This window comes from Eriocheir sinensis, chromosome 43 (assembly GCF_024679095.1).
Source record: "Eriocheir sinensis breed Jianghai 21 chromosome 43, ASM2467909v1, whole genome shotgun sequence".
Taxonomy (NCBI): Eukaryota; Metazoa; Arthropoda; class Malacostraca; order Decapoda; family Varunidae; genus Eriocheir; species Eriocheir sinensis.
The window spans coordinates 13,867,395-13,889,154 of NC_066551.1; the positions used below are offsets into that span (position 1 = coordinate 13,867,395).

Below are 21,760 nucleotides of genomic sequence, written 5' to 3' on the forward strand. Positions count from 1 at the left end.
ATATATATATATATATATATATATATATATTGCATTATGTTACACTCGAGTCAGCGGTGCGCGTGCAGGGAGGTCGCAGAGAAATTTCTCCTGATGGGTCTCGGTTCACTAATTAAGGTCACGGGTCGCGCTGAGCCTTGTGGGCGGCGACGACGGGGCGGCGGTGCACTGGAGGATTACGGCCGCCGCCTCTCAAGCTGGGCCTCTGCGCCGACACGGCCCGGGGCTCTGCTAATTACCTCCGTTATTCACGACTTGGTAACTCTGAGTAAGGCACCGCGGGGAGGTGCCCGAGTGTCCCGGGCGGCGCGGCGAGAATGACCTCCTGCCAGGGCCACTGCTTTCTCTCTCTCTCTCTGAGCATCACAAGCGCCTGCTACCCCCCACCCTCACACCCCGGCCCTCGCTTCCCGTTCTCCACACCTCTTAAGTCATGCACACGATCAGATATAAAGTTCACTTCATCTTCGAACGTCAGGAAGGTACGAGGACAACACGACAGCCTAGCCAGGGAAGGGGAGGAGGAGGAGGAGGAGGAGGAGGAGGAGGAAGAGGAGGAGGAGGAGGAGGGGAAGATGAAGAAGAAGAAGGAAGAAAAAAAAAAGAAAGTAAAGAAGAAGAGGAGAGGACACGTCAGGGTTAAGGCAGACGAAAAATAAGAAGCAGGTGGAAGAATAAAAGAGGAGGCAATAGGAGGAGAAGGCAGAGGAGAAGAAACGGGTGACGGGGGAGCCTCACAAGACGGGTTCCGATACGCCTCAGCGACAGGATCAGCCCTGACTACAAGAGAATTAAGTCTCCCTTTAGAAAATCCGTTCTTGCAACACTCTGGGACGGAATGAAGAAAACAGACAAAAAGAAGAAGAAAAAAGTCACACAACAAAAATAGGTTTAATTCTCTTCCCTCCTTCTGCCTGTATAAAAAAGGAGAGAGAGAGAGAGAGAGAGAGAGAGAGAGAGAGAGAGAGAGAGAGAGAGAGAGAGAGAGAGAGAGAGAGAGAGAGAGAGAGAGAGAGAGAGAGAGAGAGAGAGAGAGAGAGAGAGAGAGAGAGAGAGAGAGAGAGAGAGAGAGAGAGAGAGAGGGGGATGCGTTATGAGATCCTTGAGTATAGATGGCTTGAGTGTCACTTCAGCTTCGAAGTAACATGAAACCTACTTGCCAGGCCTTGAGGCACACTTGGCACCCCTTGGCCCTCTCTGGCACGCCTTGGCACCTCTGAGGCACTACTGCTCTTCAGAGAAGTAGGAGAATATCCTTTTGACGGCACCAATCGACAAAATCTCTCTCTCTCTCTCTCTCTCTCGTCCTTTTTTTTCCATTCGGTGACTCATGTGTTCGATTCATATGAGATAGTTTCGCGTTACTGTCGTTGTTGTTGTTGTTGTTGATGGTGGTGGTGCTGAAGGTGGCGAAAGTGAATATGAGAGTATGGTTGTTTTATGGCTCTTGTTTTGCAGTGTTTGTTGTGGAATGAGAGAGAGAGAGAGAGAGAGAGAGAGAGAGAGAGAGAGAGAGAGAGAGAGAGAGAGAGAGAGAGAGAGAGAGAGAGAGAGAGAGAGAGAGAGAGAGAGAGATGGGGTCATGTACTACTTCATTTACATATGTTCTGGGGATTTGTTTCTCCCTCCCACGCCTCCACTTTCCCTCTCCTCCTCACTCACTCCTTGTACTCTGTCATCATTCTTCATCTGCCCCAACATTCCTCATTCTCTCTCTCTCTCTCTCTCTCTTGGCGCCGTACTATCTCAGCTGCTGACATGCATTTTATACCCCTCTAAAATCTCTCTCTCTCTCTCACGGTAATCTGAGAGGGAAGATCTTTCAATCCCTTTCATTTGTTCCACCACACGCCGGCGCCTCCTTAACGGAACCCTAACCAAGATAACGAGGCTGTCACACTCCCCTAATTCGGTCGTCACTGCCCATATATCGAGCCGGGGACAGGCGTTACGAATCCTCCATGAACATAAAACAAGACGTCCTTAACTCCCTCCTGTCCTCAGCCTCGTCTTCCTCTAAGTTCTTCTTCTCCTTACATTAGTTCTCTTTTTTATGTAGCTTTTCTGTGCTTTTCGTTTCTATGCTTTTCTTTCCCTTGCTCCTTTCTTTTCTTTTCTACTTAACTTTCTCCTGTCCTCAGCCTCGTCTTCCTCGTAGTTCTTCTTCTCCTTACCTTTCCTCTCTTTTTTTTTTATGTAGCTTTTAGTCCTTTTCGGTTCTATGCTTTTCTTTCCCTTGCTCCATTCTGTTATGTTCTCCTTAACCCCCTCATGTCCTTCTCTTCCTCTTCCTCCTCGGCTCCTCTTCACTATATTTCTTACTCTTCTCTTTTTATTAGATTCTTTTTGCCCTTTTCGTGTCCAGGCTTTTCTTTCCCCTGCCCTTTTCTTTTATCCTTAATTACCTCCTGTCCTCATCCTTGCCTTCCTCCTCGTTCTCCTCCTCACCTTCTTACATCTTTTTTTGTTATTATATTTTTGTCCTTTTCGTGTCTATGCTTTTCTTTTCCTTGCTATTTTCTTTTCTTTTCTCCTTAACTCTCTCCTGTCCTTATCTTTGTCCTCCGCCTCGTTCTCCTCCTCCTCCTCACTTTACTTTTTACTAGTCTTTTCTTTTGTTGGTATTTTTTTTGTCCTCTTTTATCTACTTTTCTTCCTCTTGCTCTATTTTTTCTCCTCAATGGGTGCCTTATTTTTTTCTGTATGTTATTTTTTTTTTTTTTTGCTATTTCTGTCCACATACCAACTATATTCGTGTTATTATTTTCTTTAAGTATTTTTTGTTGTATGATTTCTCCCTTTTATCTTATGTGATCCCGTTTTACCATCAATTTACTCTCTTTTCCTCTATTCTCCTCTTTAACCTATTTATCGTCTCCTCTACTCGGCCCATCGTTATTCGCGACCACGCCCTCGCTCCCTTTTTTTCCCATCGACCTCCCCGTTTTCTATGTCCCTCAGGGGAGACTTCAAGGGAATTGGATGAGTTCGGAAAGTATTGCTCGTCCGTCTTTTTACTTTGTTTTCACCGTCTGAGCTGGAGCATTAAGGGAACATTTCGAGGAATGGGCCGCGAAGGAGGAGGGCGAGAGCGAGAGCGAGAGCGAGAGCGAGAGAGAGAGAGAGAGAGAGAGAGAGAGAGAGAGAGAGAGAGAGAGAGTAAATTACCTCTCCTCTCTCCTGCCATTACCTTCACCTTCTACCTTCAAAAGACAAGATTCCGCGGGGCATGCAGAGAGGAGTGAGGGACAGGGGGGAGTGAGGGAGACAAGGGATGATGGAGGGAGATGGAGAGGTAGAGGGAGAGAAGGACGGAGGGAGAGTGAGATGGAGGAAAGGGAGAGAGGAATGGACGGTTGAAGGGATGGAGACATGGAAGTAGAAATAGAAAAGGAGATGGAAAAGAGTAAAATGCCGGGGAGGGATCAAATGGTGAGATTGATATAGGGATGGAAGAAGGGATGAAGAGACTGAGGTAATGAAGGAAAGGGAAGGAGGGAGGAATGAACGGTAGGGAGGGAGGGACAGTTGGAGAGATGAAGAGCTAGAGACATGAAAGCAGAAGGATAAATTAAAGATGAGAGAAGTTCGGAGGAGGGAGATGAAGAGATGGATGTTGGGTTGGAGGAAGGGATGTGAGATGGAGGTGGGAGGGAAGGGTAGGAGGGAGGCACGGTTGGAGACACGATAAAAGAATAAGAAGATAAAGATGGACGCAGGGTCGGAGGAAAGGACGAAGGGAGGGAGGGAAGGAGGGAGGAATGAACGGTTAAGACGATGGAGAGACGGAGAGGGGTAAAAAAAATCAGGTAAGTCTCCATAAAATAAAGTAGAGCCACTCCCTCCCTGTCACAGCGCCTCCCTCGCTACTTACGCCTTCCTCTCTCTCTAAACAACCCGCCTCAGCCTCACACTGCGCCTGGCAATCCTGGGACCCACTTCAGCGGACCCATAACGACGAATGCTGCTCTGAGCCCCTTCAAAACCAGAATGATAAACCCGATCTCGGAAAACAAAACAAAGAATAAAAATTGAAGAGTAGAGAGAAAAAAATTAAGTGAGGGGCAGAAAACAGGCTGCAAGGAGACAGGAAAGTGGGGGGTGGGGAAGAGAGAGACAGAGAGAGAGAGAGAGAGAGAGAGAGAGAGAGAGAGAGAGAGAGAGAGAGAGAGAGAGAGAGAGAGAGAGAGAGAGAGAGAGAGAGAGAGAGAGAGAGAGAGAGAGAGAGAGAGAGAGAGAGAGAGAGAGAGAGAGAGAGAGAGAGAGAGAGAGAGAGAGAGAGAGAGAGAGAGAGAGAGAGAGAGAGAGAGAGAGAGAGAGAGAGAGAGAGAGAGAGAGAGAGAGAGAGAGAGAGAGAGAGAGAGAGAGAGAGAGAATTATGATCAAAAGAGTAGAAAAAAATTTGTACTAAGATTTTGATCCTAATAATGTTTAATAATATGAGGAGAAAGAGGTTGATGAGTGGGAAAAAGGGGAGGAGGAGGAGGAGGAGGAGGAGGAGGAGGAGGAGGATAATCTGAAGGTGTGGATGAACAATGAAAGAATAATAGTGTGTGTGTGTGTGTGTGTGTGTGTGTGTGTGTGTGTGTGTGTGTCTGGCCTTAACGTGTTCTCCCCTGACTGGCTGACTGGTTAGCGCGCTGCGAGAGACTGGGAGATGGGCGATTACGTTGTTCGGTGCCCTAATGACAGGCTGAAAGTCGGGCGCCGCGGCGGACTGACTGGCTACATGACACGAAGCCTGATTGCGACGGGGCTGAATGGCTGGCTGGACGGGGCTGAAGGGAGGAAGAGGAGGAGGAGGAGGAAAAGATGGACGCAATTGTGGAGAAAGGTAGGGTGTCTTAGGTAGGGTGTCCGCTGGAGTGCCTGTAGGGAAGAGAATGAGGAAGTGGAAAGAAAATAACTGTTAAGGGATGAGTGGCGTGTTTGTGTTTTTATGTGTGTGTTTTTTAGCCGTAGAGGGTTCGACTGATGACCAAGTGACTGGCTTGATGGAAAGTAGTGACTCAGCGACGCAAAGGTGACTGGAAACCCGGGAAGAGAGGCGAGGGGAGGAGGAGGAGGAGGAGGAGGAGGAGGATGAGGAGCAGGAGGAGGAGAAAAGAAGAAGAAGAAGAAGAAGAAGAAGAAATTGAAGACGTAGAAAAAGAGGAGGAAGAAGAAAAAGAAAAAAACCCGACGAAAATAGCAACTTCAGCAACAACAACAACAGCAACAACAAAGAAGAACATCAAACACACAAAGAACAAGACCACGAACAAGAAAAAAAATCGGCAAAAAAAAGAAAAAGAAAACGCTATTAGGAGAGGAGCAGGTAGATGATGATGATGAATAACTAAGTGGCTCAAGAAAAAAGGAAGACTAGAACAAGATGAGGTACACAAGACGTGGAGGAAGGAGGATGAGGAAGCGGGTCGGCTGGGCTTGGCGACAGTCGGGTAGCAGCGAGAGAGAGAGAGAGAGAGAGAGAGAGAGAGAGAGAGAGAGAGAGAGAGAGAGAGAGAGAGAGAGAGAGAGAGAGAGAGAGAGAGAGAGAGAGAGAGAGAGAGAGAGAGAGAGAGAGAGAGAGAGAGAGAGAGAGAGAGAGAGAGAGAGAGAGAGAGAGAGAGAGAGAGAGAGAGAGAGAGAGAGAGAGAGAGAGAGAGAGAGAGAGAGAGAGAGAGAGAGAGAGAGAGAGAGAGAGAGAGAGAGAGAGAGAGAGAGAGAGAGAGAGAGAGAGAGAGAGAGAGAGAGAGAGAGAGAGAGAGAGAAGGGAGATGAGCAGCGGAATTATTGAAAGCAGGGTAAGGAGAACCAAATAAAAGGAGAAGCAAAGAGGGAGAAAGAAAAGGGGTGAAGGAAAGATAGAAGGAGGAGGAGGAGGAGGAGGAGGAGGATATGAATAGGAAAGAGAAGAAGAACGCGGAGGAGGAGAGGAGGGAAGAGGAGGACAAGAGGAGCAAGTTCCAGCATCCGACACGCCTCGGTGACAAATAATCCGAGTTCATGAGAAAACAAAAGACGCAAATCGTTTCTTCCCTGCCAGGTGAGCGCGCCGCCGTCATGACGCCCGAGACCAAAACATAATTAGAATACGCTGTTGACCATGTTTTTTTGTCTCTCGTCCGTAACGCGGCGCCCAAATATGGAAGGGAGGAATGATGAGTAATTATAGAAATATTCAGAAAACCTCGTTCCGTTCTGGCCTGGAATAAACGAGACGCAACAGAGTAAGGAGTAAAAAATGGAATGTGAATGAAGGAGGAGGAGGAGGAGGAAGACGGAAGACAAGAGGAGGCAGTGAAGGAGTACCAGAAGGAGGAAAGGGGCTGGGGGGAAAGAGGAAGATGTAGGCAAGGGAGGAATGATAGACTAGGAAAGGGAGAGAAGACTAGAAGGATGACGTGTACATGGAGGAGGGGAGGGTATAAGGGGCACAGAAGGAGGGGAAGAAGCAAAGGGAGGGGAGGGGATAGACGGGCACGGGGTATAAGGGAAGGGGTATGGGTGGGTACAGAGGGACGGCGAAGGGAGTGATCTGGTGGCTTCTGAGTGTGTGTGTGGCGGGGCAAGACAGCGAGACAGAAACCAGATAGCATTCCGGAGAGGGAGGGAGGGTCTGAATGGACGGTCTGCCCTGCTATCTGGAGCTGAGGAGGAGGGGGAGGAGGAGGAGGAGCGGTGCATAAGAAAGGAAGACGTGGGGAAGTGAAGTAGGGAGGAAAATGTTGGGGCTAGCAAGGGAGGAGGAGGCCTTGGGGACATGAGAAGGTGAATTGGGAAGGAAGGGGAAAAGGAAGGATGTGGAGGATGGGAAAGGGGAGACGGGCGTAAGGAAACGTGAGGGGAAGGTTGGGAGAGGACGAGGAGGAGGTGGTGATGGTGGTATGGTGTGACGGTGGCGGTGGTGGTAGTGACCGTTACTCTCCCTCTTAAACGTGTTACTGAGAAAATCTACTACTTCTACTACTACTACTACTACTACTACTACTACTGCCTCGACTACAACAACAAGCACTATAACTCCAACCAAGGATAATAATAAGAATAAAAAAGTAAAGAAGAAGAAAGGAATACGGAGCGTTCATTTTTCTCTTTCCCTTTCTTTCTATCCAGGTGAGCTGACGTGACGCTTTCAAGGTGAACCGTTTTACTGGCGGGAGACGCGAGAATAAATAAAAGAGAAAAGGAACCGTGACAGTCAGGAAAATGCAACCGTAAGTGCATATCTTTCCCATCCTCCCACCCCACCGTACCTTCATCGCTGCCCTTCCCCACAACTCAGCACATCCTCATCCACCCCAATCTCCCCCTTAATCCCTCCCCTCCCTTCTTTGGCATCCCCTCCCTCTAACTCTTCTGCTTCTCCTTCTGGTTTCGTGTCTCATCTCTCCATCTCTCCTACCGTCCCTCCCTCCCTACCGTTCATTCCTCCCTCCTTCCCTTCCTTCATTACCTCAATCTCTCCATCCATTCTTCCAACCTACATCAATCTCTTCATCTTCTCCCCTAATACCCCCCACACACGTCACTCTTCACGCTTCCACACACCTTCAACTCTCCTCTCCCTCTCTCTTTCCACCCACACATCCACAGCATCCACATTCACTCCTCCCTCACCACCCACCACCCCACCTCACTCGCCTTCCTTCTTCCTTCCCTCACCCTACATCATCTGCCCACCCTCACCTCCACCCGCCTCGCCGCGTCATCCCCACCCATCCCTTGCAACCCCTTCCCCCGCCTCTCCCATGAGTCACAAAGTCCCGCCCACCTTCACCACCTTCTTCTGTTGCGTTCAAGGGCTTGAGTGATCTGGAGAGTGTGTGTTTTTTGCAGTTACATGTGTTTGACTCTGTGTGCATGTGTGTGTGTGTGTGTGTGTGTGTGTGTGTGTGTGTGTGTGTGTGTGTGTGTGTGTGTGTGTGTGTGTGTGTACTAGTGTTGCATGCGTGATGGTTGGAGGTCTGGGCGTTTTTTTTTTTTTTTTTGGTGTGTGTGTGTGTGTGTGTGTGTGTGTGTGTGTGTGTGTGTGTGTTTGCCAGTATAATGTTTGCGCACCTGTCGTCCCCTTGAGTCCTCCTTAAATATTAGCTTCTGTTTCCCTGAGTTTCGGCTTCTGGCGGAGGCGGTGCAGGAGGAAAGAAAACGAAAAAAAAAAGATAACAAAGAAAACGATGGAGTATAATATTTCGAGAGCTACCGAATCATAAACTCCCTCAGGTTAGTCTCTCTCTCTCTCTCTTCCAGACCTAACCTTACCCTTCCCACCCTTTTCATTTCCTCCTTTTCCTCCTCTTCCTCCTCCTCCTTCTCCTCCTCTTCCTCCTCCTTCGGCCGCGCCCAGCTTCGGCATCTTTACTGTGGGAGAGAGAGCACCTGGCGTACTTACACACACACACACACACACACACACACACACACACACACACACACGCACACACACACACACACACACACGCAGCTAAACAAGATAACATATGAAAAACATTATTACCAGCCCCAGCGAATCTCACCTGAATCCATAATACTTGTAAAACACACTTGGATCCGACTTCGTTGTCTAAGTATTTACCTGGCAATACTATAGGTGAGGGCGCTTATATAGAGAAGGAAAGAAAGGGAAAGGGAAAGACTGGCTGGAGGAAAAAAGAAAGAATTGAGTTAAGGAAGGGAGGAAGGAAGGAGGGAGGGATTGAAAGAAGGAAGGATGAAAGGAAAGAAGCAAAAAGAAAAGGAAAGAGAAGGACGGATGAGAAGAAGAAGGTAAGAACGAAGAAAAGGAAGAATGGAAGGAAAGAGGGAATGAAATGAGGAAGGATATATTAGAAGAAGAAGGAAAGAAGGAAGAAACGGATGAAAGGCATGAAATGGGGAATGAAATCAGAGAGGATGGAGAGGAGGAACAAGGAAAAAAATGAGGTAAAAGAAGAAAGTAAGAAAAAAAGGAACGAGATAAGGAAAGAGGCTAAACAGGACAGCAAAACATACAATAAATTTATGTACGAATATACCGCAAATGAAAGAAAAAATAGACAGGAAAAAAATAATGGAAAGGAAGAATAAAATGATGGAAGGAAGAAAAATAACGGGAAATCAGACAAGAAGACACAAGCTAATATTACTGCAGATGTATGGAAAATGAAAGACTTCGATAGGAAAGAAGAAAGGGAAATGAAGGAAAAGAGAGGAGTAAGATTGGAATAAAGGCTTGTCGGAAGGAAGGAAGGAAAGAAGGAAGAAAGGAAGGGAGGAAGGTAGAAAGGAAGAAAGATGAAAAGAAAAAGTGTCATGGGGAGGGTAAGAAAGAGAAGAAAGCAATGAGGAAAAGATGAGTGGAGGAAATGTAGGAAAGTATAAAACAGAAAAAAAAATGGAAACAAGGAAGGGAGTTAGTAAGGAAGGAAGGATGGAAAGGAAAAAAAAAGAGGGAAAGGAAAGGTGTCAGGAGATAAGAGAAGAAAAAGGGTAGCAAGGAGTGAGGGAAGGAAGAATGTAGGAAACCAAGAAAAGAATGGTACAGATATAAGGAAACAAGCAAGGAAGGAAGTAAGGAAGATAGGAAAACACTTCAATCTGGCAGCAGCGTCTGAGATCGATCCTCGCAGCCTCAGTCAGGATTTAGCGTAATCTGAAGGGATCTGAGAAGGATTCAGATAAATAATGCAATCCTGGAGAGGCCTAGTGCTGGGGCGGCGGCGTTGGTGGTGGTGGAGGTAGTGGAGGTGGGGATGGATGGTTGGTGAGTGAATAAGAAGAGAAGGAAAAGAAAGGGTGCGAAAGGAAGTGGACAAGAAAGACTGGGTAATGTAGAAGAAATAACTGTGTGTGGTGTGTGTGTGTGTGTGTGTGTGTGTGTGAGAGAGAGAGAGAGAGAGAGAGAGAGAGAGAGAGAGAGAGAGAGAGAGAGAGAGAGAGAGAGAGAGAGAGAGAGAGAGAGAGAGAGAGAGAGAGAGACAGAGAGAGAGAGAGAGAGAGAGAGAGAGAGAGAGAGAGAGAGAGAGAGAGAGAGAGAGAGAGAGAGAGAGAGAGAGAGAGAGAGAGAGAGAGAGAGAGAGAGAGAGAGAGAGAGAGAGAGAGAGAGAAAGGTGGATGAGAGTCAGTAACAGACATAGAGAGATATAAAAGAGACAGACGTAATATACAAACAGAGATCTGGCCACGAACACAAAGGCGAGCAAATAGCCACACGAGTAAGTAAAAAAAAAAAGGAAGAAAGAATGAAAGAAAGAAAGAAAAAAAGGAAGAAAGAACACAAGAGAAGTATTAGTGATTAAGTACAAGAATTACAACGAAAACAACAACAGTAAAAACGACACTCAACAAACACAACAGGGGAGGCAACAACAACAAAGCCACTACCTCCGAAACTTCATTCAACAACGCACAAAAACAAACACAAACAAACAAACAAACAGCAAAAAACAGACTCCCGCTATATCACAAACCTTAAATCAACAACATAATCCCGGGTTGCGCTGTGGAGGGTAACGCAAACCTTTTTTCTACCCCCTTCCCCCTCCTTCTCCCTCCTTCTCCCTCCTTCCTTTTCCCTCCCCCCTCCCCCTCTTCCTCCACGCTGTATCATATAATATGCAGATATATGCTAATGTCCAACCTTCCCCTACCCCCCAACCTCCTCCTACTGAACCCCCCCCCACAAAACAGCCTGGCGCCCCCTGTTCTAACCTCTCCCCCCTTTCTCTCTATCTTTCTCCCTTTTCCTCAGCCTTCTCTCTTCTCTCTCCCTGGTCCTCAGCATCCCCTTTTCCTTCTCCCTTCTCCCTATGCACACACACACACACACACACACACACACACACACACACACACAGACCTGACATCCCTTTCCCACACTCAGACCCTTTCCCACTCCCCTCTCTCTTTTCCTCACTCCTCTCCCCCGGTCCCCCTCTTTCCCAACACACACTCTCACCCACACCATTACCACTACAAGCTTCCGTGCCTTTCCTCGCCCTCCCCACCATCACTCTTCCCCCAACGCCACCTACATCCCACTGCCAGACTCCCCTACCTATCTCCTTCCCCTTCCTCCTCCTCCCCATCACTCCACACTCCTACGTACTCCCCCACTCCCTCCTCACCCCCGCTCCACCTTCACTTCTACCTGCTGCCCCTTTCATCTTCTCCTCCCCTCCCCGTTTCCCCAAGGCTAGAATATATTTGTTTAAGGGAAAAGTGAGTGTAATTTCATTCAGAGCAAGAGTGTGGGAGATAAAATGCATCTCTACCACGTTAGTTTATCTCTTGGTGTGCCAGATGTTGTAAATGTGTTTTGGGGGTGGAAGGTCGGGTGTATGTATGTATGAACGTACGTATGAACATGTGTGCCTGAGTGTAGGAAAAGAGGGAAGGGAAGAGAAGAGGATGGAAGGGAAGAGAAGACAAGGAAAGGAAAGAGAAGGGAAGGGGAGGGAAGGGAAGGGAAGGAAAGAGAAGGGAATGGAAAGGAAATAAAGAGAAGAGCAAGGAAGGGAAGAGAAGGGAGGAGTAGGGAAGAAAAGGGAAATAATGGAAAGGGAGGGAAGGGTTGAAGGAATGGAGAGAAAAAGGAAAAAATGAGAATAAGAGAAGAGAAAAAAAGATAAGAGTAGAGAAATTAAAGTAAATGAAAGGAGATAATTGAGGCAAAGGAGAGGAACCGAAGAAAAAAGGGGAGCTAAAGGAAATAAAAGGGAGACACCAAAATAAATAGAGAGATTGTTTGTGTGTGAGTGTGCAAGCGCCAGAACGGGTGTGTCTCTGAGCCAGATATTTTATTCATTCTGTCAATCAAAAAAATCCCTTTACATATTTTAATGAGACACGAAGCTGGCCAATAATCAGTTCCATTTATGTGCAAAGTTTGAATATTTATGAAGGTGAGCGTATCTCCGTGTGCACGTATGTATGTATGTATGTATATATGTATGTATGTATGTAAGTATGTATGTATATATGTATGTATGTATGTGGAATCAAGGCTTACAGGAAAGGGGTGAGGGTCTTTAATTAACCTGCCACCCACCCTGGCCCTTAGTTTGCTTTACGATAACCCAAGAAAGGTGAGAACAGGTGATAGGGGCAAGATGAGCCACCTGCGTAACTCTTCCCGGGAGGAGGAGGAAGGAGGAAGAGGAAGAGGAGGAGAGAGGGAGGAGGGAAGACGAAAGATGATACGATAGGATATCATTGATACAAAAAAAGAAGAATTAGTAAGGACAAAAGTGGCAGAGAGAGAGAGAGAGAGAGAGAGAGAGAGAGAGAGAGAGAGAGAGAGAGAGAGAGAGAGAGAGAGAGAGAGAGAGAGAGAGAGAGAGAGAGAGAGATAGAGAGAGAGAGAGAGAGAGAGAGAGAGAGAGAGAGAGAGAGAGAGAGAGAGAGAGAGAGAGAGAGAGAGAGAGAGAGAGAGAGAGAGAGAGAGAGAGAGAGAGAGAGAGAGAGAGAGAGAGAGAGAGAGAGAAAAGGGGGTATTCCTTCTGCCACTCAGCTGTTCTCAGAGGTTGATCTCAAACACTTCAAACCTGTGGATTCCGAGCGAATGAGTGTGTGTGTGTGTGTGTGTGTGTGTGTGTGTGTGTGTGTGTGTGTGTGTGTGTGTGTGTGTGTGTGTGTGTGTGCGAGCACGCATTCGTTTACAGGTAGGCAGGCCAGGGTTTCTCTCTCTCCTTACACTACCAGATCTTTAAAGAGAGAGAGAGAGAGAGAGAGAGAGAGAGAGAGAGAGAGAGAGAGAGAGAGAGAGAGAGAGAGAGAGAGAGAGAGAGAGAGAGAGAGAGAGAGAGAGAGAGAGAGAGAGAGAGAGAGAGAGAGAGAGAGAGAGAGAGAGAGAGAGAGAGAGAGAGAGAGAGAGAGAGAGAGAGAGAGAGAGAGAGGAAAAAGGGACTGGAGGAAGAATAGGAAACAGAAAAGGACACGAAGGAGGCGGAAATATCGACAAAAAAAAGGCAGAGGAAGTTTGGTAATTATGGAGGTGTGTGTGTGTGTGTGTGTGTGTGTGTGTGTGTGTGTGTGTGTGTGTGTGTGTAATCGCTGAGGTACAGTGCTTGAAATCTCTCTCTCTCTCTCTCTCTCTCTCACACACACACACACACACCGGTCCATTAGCTGTGCTCTCACCACTCATTATCTGCACCTCTGACAGATTACAGGGAAGCCAGACCCTCAAGCACAGCACTTCACCTTCCTCGGAGCGGCTACCCCAAAACCCGCCTCAACGCGTCCCTCAACCCTACCCTAACCGAAGGAGGAGAGACTGAGGTCGGAAATTTTTGAGTCATAGTTAAGAAAATGTGAGACTGAACAGAAGGCGGTATCAATGGGCGGGTGGAACAGGTAGGCAGGTAGGTAGATTGATAGGCTAGATAATGCTGTTGGAGTGGAGGATAGGAGGTGGGTAGGTAGGCAGATAAGGTAGAAGGTAAGTGGATACAGGTGGGTATTTAAATAGATAAAAAGGTTAAATAGGTAAGCAGGTTAGGTTAGAGAGATAGTAGGGAGGTTGGGAGATAGGGAAGAAGGGACAGAGGGGGGTAGTTAAGTATGTATGTAACTAAGAAGGTAAGTATATATAAATAGGTAAGCAGTTGACGTTATGGTTGGAAGATTGGGATGGAGGGACGGAGGTGGGTCGGTAAGAAGGTTAATAGATGCAGGTAAGGTTTATATTACATGCTTTATACTCTGTCGTCTTACACACAAACAATCTCTGTATTTATTTTGGTGTCTCCCTTTTATTTTCTTTAACCCCCCTTTTTTCTTCGTTTCCTTTCCTTTGCCTCAATTATCTCCTTTCATTTACTTTGCTTTCTTTCTCTACTCTTCTTTTTTTTCTATTCTCCTATTCTCATTTTTTCTCTTTCTCTTCATTCCTTCAACCTTGCAACCTTTAGGGAAGTTGTTATGATCCTCTTGCGAACGAAACAAGGCGGTAGAAGGGTTCACGGTAAATCTTCACGTGTTTCTGTTTACTAAATGATTCACGAAACAAAAATCAGTAGCAATGAGCAAGGCAGAATAAGTAAAATGCTAAGTGTTCGTTGAGAAAAAGAAAAAAATATAACACTAAACCCAAATTTATGAAACTCCCAACACTGAAAAATAAATTAAGGACCAGTGAATTGAAAAAAAAAAAAAAACACGCAAAACCAAAACCACTTCAGGCAAAATTTGGGTATAAAGAAAATAATGTGTGGGACTATAACAATATATAAACCCCAAAATAGCACACACGCGAAAGTTGCTGCAAATTTAATCTTTACACATATATTCCATTTTTTTTCCTCTTGGCTCGGCCGGACGATGCATGTCGGAGCGGCTTCATTAGCATGCTGGCAGCCTCGGGGCGGTGCTGAGTGCTGCCGCTTCACACCCTCAACATGTTACTTAAGGGACTCAGCAAGACGGCCCAGCACCACCACTACCACCACCACCACCAACAACACCAATAACAAGACCAATAGCCGTGAAAGTGTTCAGTGATGTATTCTGGAATTTATTACGGAAGACTCTCAGCAGGAAGGGCAACACCAACACCACCACCAACAACAGCAACAATACCAACACCACCAACAACAACAACAACACCAAAACCAGCAACAATACCACCACCACCAACAACAACAACAACACAACACCAACACCAATAACTAGACCAACAGCCGTGAGTGTGTTTAGTGATCTATTCTAGTATCTACCACTTAAAACACTCAGCAGGAAGGCCCAGCAAAACTACTACCACCACCAACAACAGGAAAAACAGCAGCAATATGTAGACCAACAGCCGTGAGTGTGTTTAGTGATCTTTTCTAGTATCTACCACTTAAAACACTCAGCAGGAACGCCCAGCAACACTACTACCACCACTAACAACAACAGCAGCAGCAGCAATAACAAGACCAACAGCCGTGAGCGTCAGTGATGTATTCTCGTGTTTATTGTTCGCGATGCAGTTTTTTTTCCCCACTCCGTTTTAATTAAAGTTTTATCTCGTACATTTTTATTGATGGCAGCAAGGTAAGTCATCAGCTTTTGTTTTATATGCATGCTCTGCTAATTTGTTTTGTATTTATTGTTACTTTTTTTGTTGTTTGGTTCTCTCCGTTCAATGAAACTTTTCTATCGAACATTTTTATTGGTGGCGGGCGAGCAAGTCATCAGCTTTAGTGCACTCGATGAGACGATTGGTAGACTGCCAAACGCTGAATTAAGACAGACAATTGTTATTCTTTATTTGTGTACGTTTTCATGCATATACACTTTTAGCCACTTTCCCTTTTTGATTTATTTTTTCCCGTCTTTCAAATCTTCATATTCATAACATATACCATCACTGGAACGTACATTTTTCTTTTTTGTTTTGTTTCATATGCAAACTAACAATTTTCTGAAGGGAATAAATGAAGCTTGTATACAAACCATCATCGATAAATTATTAGTAGACGTGTGTATATATATGGATGAGAATAATATTTTGTTGTGTGTGTGTGTGTGTGTGTGTGTGTGTGTGTATATAAACAGCTAGGTATCCAGGCGTACTTAGGAATGTTCAGGTGTGCTGGCTCGCTGTGGGTTACCTGTGCATGCCTAACGTGTGACATGATTACTCTTTTACGAGGAGAGATAATTACATCGCCGCCCAATTAGCTCCAACGGCCGCTTCATTACACGATCCTGATTACCGAAAACAACCACGTAGAGACGAGACCCGGCCTTCCATCGCGAGGCATCTCCTTGTTAATAACGACTCATACTGTTTGATAATTAGCCTGGTTATTATTCTACCTCCTAATGAGAGAAAGCGAGCGAGAGAGCTGGAGGGAGGGAGGGAATTGAGAGAGAGAGAGAGAGAGAGAGAGAGAGAGAGAGAGAGAGAGAGAGAGAGAGAGAGAGAGAGAGAGAGAGAGAGAGAGAGAGAGAGAGAGAGAGAGAGAGAGAGAGAGAGAGAGAGAGAGAGAGAGAGAGAGAGAGAGAGAGAGAGAGAGAGAGAGAGAGAGAGAGAGAGAGAGAGAGAGAGAGAGAGAGAGAGAGAGAGAGAGAGAGAGAGAGAGAGAGAGAGAGAGAGAGAGAGAGAGAGAGAGAGAGAGAGAACCTTTCTCTTCGCTCAACCAAATACATAATTCATTTTTCTACTTTCTCAGAAAGCCAAAAAAGTGATTGATGGACAGATAGATAAAAAAGATAAACGGACGGAATCACTCTATTCCCGTATATTTTTTTCAGTTTAACAATCTTCGATAATATATTTACATCATTAAACCTTTACCACCATAAAAAGGAAGAGAAATAGACAAATAGGTAGATAAAAACACAGAGAAAGGTAAAGAAGCAGAAAAATAGTTTTTTTTCATCTCTTCATCCATCTCGTCTTCACTAAACCAATTCCACCATCCATTCTCTTCCTCCGTCACATCCACGTTTTTCTCCCTCGTCGGCGTCACCACAACAAGCCGTCCCGACCCTCGCTGCGGCCCCGGCGACGACCGAGAGCCACTTCGAGTCAGCTGAGGGTGAAACGAACAAGGGAGGAGACAAACCCACCTCGCCACCTCTTTGACCCTTAGTGAGTGAGGGAGGAGGTCAGCGAGGAGGTCAGGTGAGTCAGTAGGAGGAGGAGGAGGAGGAAGAGAAAGAAAAAAAACAATAGGAGAAGGAAGAAGATGGGGGGGGGGGGGAGAGAAGGAGAAGGAGGACGAGGATGGGGAGAAGTAATAAAAAATAAAGGAATAATAATAATAATAAGAAGAAGAAGACGACGACGAAGATGACGAAGAAGAAGAAGAAGAAGAAGAAGAAGAAGAAGAAGAAAGATGCAGAAGAAGAAGAAGAAGAAGAAAAAGAAGAAGGAGAAGAAGAAAGAGAAAAGGATATACGGAGAAGTAAGGGTGGAGGCTGGTTAGCGAAGGAAGAGGGAGGGAGGGAAGAAAATGGGGGAGGAGGAGGGAGGAAGGAAGGGAGACGTGTGGGGGAGGAGGGGAGAAGCTGACCACTGACCCGGGTAACGCCTTTCTCTCTCTCTCCATTCACCTGTCTCGCCTGCAGGTTGAGGGACGATAAGGCCGCAAGAACAAGGTCACCGTGCATTGAGAACTCTTGCTTGAGGTGGCGAGAGGGATGGGGCGTCTCTCGAACGTCTCTCCTCTATCTCTTTTCTTCCCTTACTCCACGCCCTGTAACGTTTCTTCTCTATCTGTATTCTTCTCTCACTCTACTCCTTTAAACAACGTCTCTTCTCTATCTCCTGTCTTTTCTCATTCCATGCCCTTTATCGTCTCTGCTTTATCTACTTTTTTTTCCCTCTCTCCACCTTCTGTAAGTCTCTTCTCTATCTCTTTTCTTCCCTCCCTCGACTCTTTTTGGCGTCTCTGTTCTGTCTATCTTATTCCTTCATTCTACGCCCTTTATCGATTCTTCTCTATCTCTTGTCTTCCCTCCTTCCACGCCCTTTATTGCCTCTATTTTCTTCCCTTACTTCACCACTCCCATTACTCCCTTACTCGCACTCCTTCTCTTCTACATCTACTCATTCCTATCATTCCTTCCTCGTTTCGATTTTTTTTCCTTTGTATTTCCTTCCTTTCATTTTGTTTCCTCTCTCTCTCAAACTTTTTTTTCTCATTATCTTTTCCTTCTTCATCTTCACTCCCTCATCACTCCCTCCCATCATACATCTTTTCTCTAACTGTGTTTTTGATCTATTACTCCACATCATATCTCTCTCTCTTATCCTTTTTTTTATCTTTTAAGTCATTTATATTTTCCATCCTTTCATCAGCTCCTTTTCTCTCTTCCTTCGTTTGCTCTCTCACCCACTTTCCTCTCATATTCCTTTTCTTTTTCTTACTCTTTTCTTCCTCCGTTCCTCCATTCGTCCCTTCGCCTCCTTAAAGCGATTGTTTTTATAGCATTTTATTTTTTTGAATGGTCGCTTTCCTTGTCTTTCCTCTCTGTTGTCTTTCCTCTTTTTTTTATCGTCTCCCTGGAATGCGCCTTTGTCATGTCGTTTTTGATGCTTGAATATTTTTTTTGCAAGATTTTCCTCACATCATTGTTTGCCTTATTTTCTCTTCCCATCCTCCTGCTATCCCTCCTCCTTTTCCTCCTCCTCCTCCGCTCATCTTTAGCCTTTCCTTGGTCCTCCTCCCTCATAGTTTATGCACGTTTGTACACACACACACACACACACACACACACACACACACACACACACACAGACACACACACACACACACACACACACACACAAAGAGAGAGATAGACACTACCTAACGTCAAAACACACACACAAACAACGTCTTACGATAATCCATCTCTCTTTATATTTTTCGCAATGACAATCGAATGTATCTTCCCCGCGGTTTGCAAGTCGCCCGCACAACAGTATTAGGTTTATCCCCCGACTATCTGCCTACCTGTCTGTCTCTCCATTACTGAGCACCGCCACCTGAGACAAATTTATGGGGAACACAGCTCGTAAGTCCCGTGTCTCAAAACTCCCTTGAAGATTTGGCGAAAAGAACAACGAATGAGAGAGAGGGAGAGAGAGAAAGAAAGGAAGGAAGAGCAGAGAGGGAGTAGAAGAAAGAGGCAGTTGTAGAGGGAGGAGGTGGGGGAGTGTGGAGTAAGAAGAAACGGGATGAAGAGAAGAGGAAGGGAAGAGAAGGAAGCGTGAGTTTGAAGATTTGTAGAGAGAGCAGGAAAGGAACGAAGAGAAGAGAGGGAGTAGGCGAAGAAAGGGACAGTCGCAGAATGGGGGAGGAGGAGGAGGAGGGAGGTATGGAGTAAGAAGAAACGGGTTAAGAGGAGAAGAAAGGAAGAGAAGAGGGCGTGGGTTTGGGGCGAATCTCAGCACCTTTCTATATTTATTTAGTCTTATTAATCGGCTGCTCCTCACGACTTTTCAATATCTTGCAGGCAAAGCGACTTGAAATATTTATCCCGGGATCAGCCGAGAGTCCGCATCGATTCTCAGCCTTGCGTGTAGGGATCAAAATAGGATGAGGAGGAGGAGGAGGAAAATGAAGTGGAGGAGTATAAGTGGAGATTGAGGAGGTTGAGAAGGAAGGATTATAAAGATCAGGAGAAGGAGGAGGAGGAGGAGGAGGAGGAGGAGGACAGTGAGAGAGCACGAGAGGAGGAAATTAAGAAAGACGAGTAGACAAAGAACACGAAGAAGGAGTACGGAGAAGAGGAGGAGAAAGACAATGAACAGGAGGAAGAGGAGGAGGAGGTGAAGACGGACGACAACGAAGATGAGAGTAAAATAAAGAACAGAGGGCGGATGAGGACGAACAGCAAGAAGAGGACGAACTAAGAGGAAGACGTCAATGAGAGAAAAAAAAAACCACAGAGGACTCAAACAAGCTCAGGAGAAGCAGAAGATCCAGAAGAACTCGGATGAATAGGAAAAAGAGAGAAAGGAAGTAAGGAAAAAGAGGAGAAAGAAGAAGGGGACGAAAAGTATCAGAAGAAGATGAAGGAGGCAAGAGGAAGAAGGGAATAAGGAAGGAGAGAAGGATGTAGGAAGGGAAGAAAGGAAGGAAGGGCTAGGAGGAAGATGAAGAAGTTAAGCTGTAGAAAAAAAAATAACAAGAAAAGGAACTGTAGGAGAAGGCAATAGGAAGAAGGAAAGCAGCGAAGAAAAGGAAGAAGAAGGAAAGGTGAGGAGGAAGACGAACTTTAGTAGAAGTAAAAGCATTCGAGAGAGGTGGAGGAGTAGGAAAGAGGAAGAAGGGAGGAGGGAGGAAGGGTGACGAGGACGACGAAGAAGTTTAGCAGAAAGAACTGGAGGAGTAGAAAAGAGGAAGAAGGGGAGGCAGAAGGAAGGGCAAGGAAGAAGACAAAAATGTTTAGCAGCAGGAAAGGCTGGAGAAGGAAAGAGGAAGAAGGGAAGCGAGCGAAGAAGGGGAGGAGGAAGGAACAGTGGAAAAGGCTGGAGGAGAGGGATAGAGAAAGAAGGGAGGCAAGCGAAGAAGGGGAGGAGGAAGGAACGGTGGAAAGCGAGGAAGGGCGTACCAGTCCCGGCTTCAAAAATACATGAATAAACGGAGGAACTGAACGGAACTTGAAGACGTGGCTGCCAGGGCGGACGTCTCGATGGATGGATGGACGGGCGACAGAATAATGTTTATATCAGCGATCTTTATGACTCTCGATCGTCGATTTTCTCGTCCCAAGCGCGGGGGTGCATCGTGGTGGCTCAGGCGAGGCATGCACGGAAGGTGTGTGTGTGTGTGTGTGTGTGTGTGTGTGTGTGTGTGTGTGTGTGTGTGTGTGTGTGTGTGTGTAGTCAAGGTGACCCACGCACGCACATGCACACGCACACACTCCATCGTAATGAAAATACTCAGCGTCTTTTACTGGTAATTTTGCTTCTTCCTCCTCTTACTCCTCCTCCTCCTCCTCTTCTTCTTTTTTTCTTCTTCTTCTTCCTCCTCCTCCTCCTCCTCCTCCATCTGCTCCTCCTTCTTTTGTTGCTCTGACCACCATTATTGGTTTGTAATTTGTCTTTTTTATTATAATAATGATAATAATAATAATGTTATTATCATATCCAAAGGAGAGAGAGAGAGAGAGAGAGAGAGAGAGAGAGAGAGAGAGAGAGAGAGAGAGAGAGAGAGAGAGAGAGAGAGAGAGAGAGAGAGAGAGAGAGAGAGAGAGAGAGAGAGAGAGAGAGAGAGAGAGAGAGAGAGAGAGAGAGAGAGAGAGAGAGAGAGAGAGAGAGAGAGAGAGAGAGAGAGAGAGAGAGAGAGAGAGAGAGAGAGAGAGAATCATGGGGAGAGATTGTGAGGACAGAGTACGAGGTCGGGAGGGGAAAGAAGAAGAGGAGGAGGAGGAGGAGGAGGAGGTAGAGAAGGGAGGAGCTTGCGTCTCGGTGAAAAATGTCTCCAGTGATATTACGAAGAAATGTGCGAGGGACGGCAAAATGTGGATAATAATTGACTGAGAGAAGAGAGGAGAAGCGAAGCAGGAGAGGCAAAGAAAAATATCCCTCAATTTTCCCGAGAAACTTTTGCGAGGACGAAGAAGATGAGACGAAAAAATAATCGTGAAGGAACAATAAAAGAAAATTGCTGATAGTACCCAATAATGAAGATAATTTATTAAACTTATCGAAGCCATTCAATTAAGAAGAAAATTACGTAGACATAAAAAAAAACCGTAGACACAAAAAAAGCACAATACAAACGCAACGAGTGGTATAAGACAAAATATACGAAAAGAAAGGGAAAAAAACTAACCATTACAAATTATGAGCGAAAATGAAGCGAAATCATTGAAGCATTACGAGGACTGAACGAAGGAACCGGAACCGGTAACCAGCAAACGAGCGGAGGAAAAAAATAACGAAGCTCTTGGGACAGTCGAGAGGAGCCGAGACTGACCGAGAGAAGACGAGGAGAACCGAATGAAAAGACGAGAGAGAACGAGAGAAACCGAGAGAAGACGAGGAGAACCGAATGAGAAGACGAGAGAGAACGAGAGAAACCGAGAGAAGACGAGGAGAACCGAATGAGAAGACGAGAGAGAACGAGAGAAACCGAGAGAAGACGAGGAGAACCGAATGAGAAGACGAGAGAGAACGAGAGAAACCGAGAGAAGACGAGGAAAACCGAATGAGAAGACGAGAGAGAACGAGAGAAACCGAGAGAAGACGAGGAGAACCGAATGAGAAGACGAGAGAGAACGAGAGAAACCGAGAGAAGACGAGAGAAACCGAGGCAAAAAACAAGAATACTGAGACAGAAGACGATAAAGGACGATAGAAAAAAAGAAGAAA

At 46.0% G+C, this 21,760-nt stretch overlaps 1 protein-coding gene across 5 annotated transcripts in view; it reads right to left on the reverse strand.

Moving 5' to 3' along the window:
- The window catches only part of LOC126980191 (discoidin domain-containing receptor 2-like), a 274,256-nt gene that overhangs the window by 14,619 nt on the left and 237,877 nt on the right, over positions 1–21,760 (reverse strand). The gene's annotated exons all lie outside the window — the stretch shown is intronic.